A 4,216-nucleotide genomic window follows, 5' to 3' on the forward strand; every position below is an offset into this window, starting at 1 on the left:
AATCATTGTTACACCTCAGGATACCCATATTCCATTTACCGCCAGATTAACTTTCAAATGCACAAACAATGAGGCCGAATATGAAGCTTGCATCATGGGTCTCAAAGAAGCAGTGGATCTAAGAATCAAACACTTGGATGTATACGAAGATTCTGCTTTGGTCATCAATCAAATCAAAGGAGAATGGGAAACACACCAACCAGGGCTAATCCCTTACAAAGACTACGCGAGAAGATTGTTACCATTCTTCGACAGGGTAGATTTTCATCACATTCCTCGTGAAGAAAATAACTTGGCTGATGCATTAGCCACACTCTCTTCCATGATTAGGATAAATCATTGGAATGATATTCCTCGGATCGATGCCATGCGCCTGGATAGGCCCGCTCCTGTTTTCACAGTAGAAGCAACCATCGAAGACAAACCGTGGTATCACGACATTAAGAACTTTCTACAAAGGCAAGAGTACCCTCTTGGGACATCAAAGAAAGATAGAAAAACTTTGAGAAAGTTAGCTGGCAGATTCTTCCTGAATGAAGATGTTCTGTACAAGAGAAATTTCGACATGCTTTTGCTCAGATGCGTTGATAGAAACGAAGCAGAAATACTCATGAGAGAAATACACGAAGGTTCCTTTGGTACTCACACCAATGGACACACCATGACAAGGAAAATACTGAGAGCAGGATATTATTGGCTGACGATGGAGTCAGATTGATACCAGTATGCAAAGAGGTGTCACAAATGTTAGAGCTACGCCGATAGAATTCATGTGGCACCATCTTTTCTCAACATACTCTCTTCCCCTTGGCTTTTCTCCATGTGGGGAATCGAAATGATCGGAATGATCGAGCCAAAAGCATCCAACGGACATCGCTTCATCTTGGTAGCCATAGACTATTTCACCAAGTGGGTCGAAGCAGCTTCGTACGCAAACGTCACAAGACAAGTTGTCGTCAGGTTTATCAAGAATCACATCATCTGTCGCTATGGCATTCCTAGCAAGATAATCACTGACAATGGGTCAAATTTGAATAACAAAATGATGAAGGAACTTTGTGAAGAATTCAAGATTGAACATCACAACTCATCTCCTTACAGACCAAAGATGAATGGAGCTGTAGAAGCAGCTAACAAAAACTTCAAGAAAATCATTCAGAAAATGGTCATCACTTACAAAGATTGGCATGAAATGCTCCCGTATGCTCTTCATGGTTACCGTACATCCGTACGTACTTCGACTGGAGCAACTCCTTTCTCCCTTGTATATGGCATGGAGGCAGTCCTACCCATAGAAGTTGAGATCCCATCAATGAGAGTCTTGATGGAGGCAAAACTAACAGAAGCCGAGTGGTGTCAGAACAAATTCGATGAATTGAACTTAATCGAAGAAAAGCGCATGACAGCTTTATGCCACAGACAGCTATATCAACAAAGACTGAAGAAAGCTTTCGACAAAAAGGTTCGACCTCGCACAATCAAAGAAGAAGACCTTGTACTCAAAAAGATTCAATCTTTTCTCACAGATTCGAGAGGGAAATGGACTCCCAATTATGACGGCCCATACGTGGTCAAGAGAGCTTTCTCGGGAGGAGCCTTAATACTCACGACTATGGATGGAGAAGAATTCACCCGTCTTGTGAACGTCGACGCAGTCAAGAATTACTTCGCCTAAATATTTAAAAGAACAACTCGCTAAGTTGAAAACTCGCAAAGAGCGACTTAGGCAAAAAAGAGCGTCTCGGTGGATCGAAAACCCGAAAGGGCGATTCAGGCAAAAATTAGAGACATAAAAAATATATAATCAATCCCGGTAGACTTAAAACCCGAAAGGGGTAGTTTACGCAAAAGTTAGGGATATGTGGCAAGTAACTGTGTTCAGGACAAACTTGATCATTCAGAAATCCATAGCGGAGTATTCATCATCAGTAGGTCATCTTCTACGAAGCACGAATACAACGCAACTCGGAGTGGAAGGGAAAGATAACGGTCGTCACGTTTCATCGCAGCCCTTTTTCCCGAAAATTACCAATTTCCAACTTTGTAAATACTCCATGGAATCGAGCATTTGGCTGATTACCATTCCATAAATAATAATTCGAGCCTTGTGCCTTTTGTTTGCAATCAAGTCTTTTTCAGTTTCTTAAAATGCATTTTCAGTTTAAACAGTCATTTTCTTGAAACAAAACGTTTTCATAAAATAAAATGAATTTACTTGCAAAAGTAAAGGTGAAAGTTCTTTCTAAGGTTTCCAAACAATAGGAAGAACGCAAACAGTTGCTCCGAAAACGGTTGAGACTCTGGGAACCAAGATTTCCCCATGAGGTCACTTTGCGAACATCTCCCGATGACAGATCTTCAACTTCAAGTCATTTCACTCACTTCTAACAGCAGACAACTGTAACCCGGTATCCCCAACAGAGTGCAAAGTACAAATTCCAAGAAGAAGACATCTTCTGATCAACAAAAATTCAAGTCGTATCACAGGATTTCACATCCGCGACAATTCCATGCACATTCACTTTACGTTTTATAATCATCATAATATTCATACTTCACATCATAATTGCATAATTAGCATAGTCTAGTTAGGCTCTGATCATGTTAGTGCCCGAGTCACTAAGGCATGTACTCAAGTTTCCCCTGCGAGTCGTAAAAGAACTTTCCTCTTCATGATGACAGTTCATACACAAATATTCCCCAGCAAGTCAGCAAGCAGTAATCTCCCTCAAAGAGATAGTTTGTTCACTACTGTTGTTATCCCCAAGCAAGGTCGACAAATGATAGTCTTCCTCATGAAGATAGTTTGTCCACTTTTTGGATTCCCCAACCAGGATTCTCCAACAGGTCGATAGTTGGCAATCTTCTCCGGAAGATAGTTTGTCCACCTTTGGACCTCCTCAGCAAGTCGATAGTTGGCAATTTTCTCCGGAAGATAGTTTGTCCGCTTTCAAAATTCCCCACCAGAGACAACAAATGGCAGTCTTCTTCATGAAGACAGTTCGTTTAAGAATTCTTTATTCAAAGTCAGCAAATGGCAGTCTCTTTCAACAGAAGACAGTTTGCTCACTTTTTCCTAAGCCAGTGTAACGAATGGCAGTCTCTTTCACAGAAGACAGTTCGTTTCGCTTAAGGATTTCTCAAAAGGGTTGGCAAATGGCAGTCTCTTTCAATAGAAGACAGTTTGTTCCCTTAGAGACAACGAATGGCAATCTTCTTCATGAAGACAGTTCGTTTAAGAATTCTTTTTTCAAAGTCAGCAAATGGCAGTCTCTTTCAACAGAAGACAGTTTGCTCACTTTTTCCTGAGCCAGGGTAACGAAAGGCAGTCTCTTTCACAGAAGACAGTTCGTTCCGCTTAAGGATTTCTCAAAAGGGTTGGCAAATGGCAGTCTCTTTCAATAGAAGACAATTTGTTCCCTTAGAGACAACGAATGGCAGTCTTCTTCATAAAGACAGTTCGTTTAAGAATTCTTTATTCAAAGTTAGCAAATGGCAGACTCTTTCAACAGATGACAGTTTGCTCACTTTTTCCTGAGCCAGGTCAACGAATGGCAGTCTCTTTAATAGAAGACAGTTCGTTCCGCTTAAGGATTTCTCAACAGGGTTAGCAAATGGCAGTCTCTTTCAATAGAAGATAGTTTGTTCCCTTAGAGACAACGAATGGCAGTCTTCTTCATGAAGACAGTTCATTTAAGAATTCTTTATTCAAAGTCAGCAAATGGCAGTCTCTTTCAATAGAAGACAATTTGCTCACTTTCTCCCAAGCAGAAATAACGAATGGCAGTCTTCTTCATGAAGACAGTTCGTTTCAGGATTCTTTATTAAATTTGAGCGAATGGCAATCTCTTTCAAAAGAAGCCAGTTCACTCACTTTTTTTGAGCAGATAACGAATGTCAGCCTTCTCTACGAAGACAGTTCGTTTCGCTTAGAGATTCCTCAGCAAATGGCAGTCTCTTTCAGCAGAAGACAGTTTGCTCGCTTTTTCCTAAGCCGGGTCAACGAATGGCAGTCTCTTTCACAGAAGACAGTTCATTCCGCTTAAGGATTCCACAACAAGGTTGGCAAATGACAGTCTCTTTCAGCAGAAGACAGTTTGTTCCCTTAGCATTTGGCAAATGGCAGTCTTTCCCGAGAAAGACAGTTTGTCTGTTTAATACCCAAGGAATCGACAAATGGCAGTTTCTTTGCAAGAAACATTTTGTCCACTTCCGA

Source organism: Vicia villosa, linkage group LG4 (assembly GCF_029867415.1).
Source record: "Vicia villosa cultivar HV-30 ecotype Madison, WI linkage group LG4, Vvil1.0, whole genome shotgun sequence".
NCBI classification, from domain to species: Eukaryota; Viridiplantae; Streptophyta; class Magnoliopsida; order Fabales; family Fabaceae; genus Vicia; species Vicia villosa.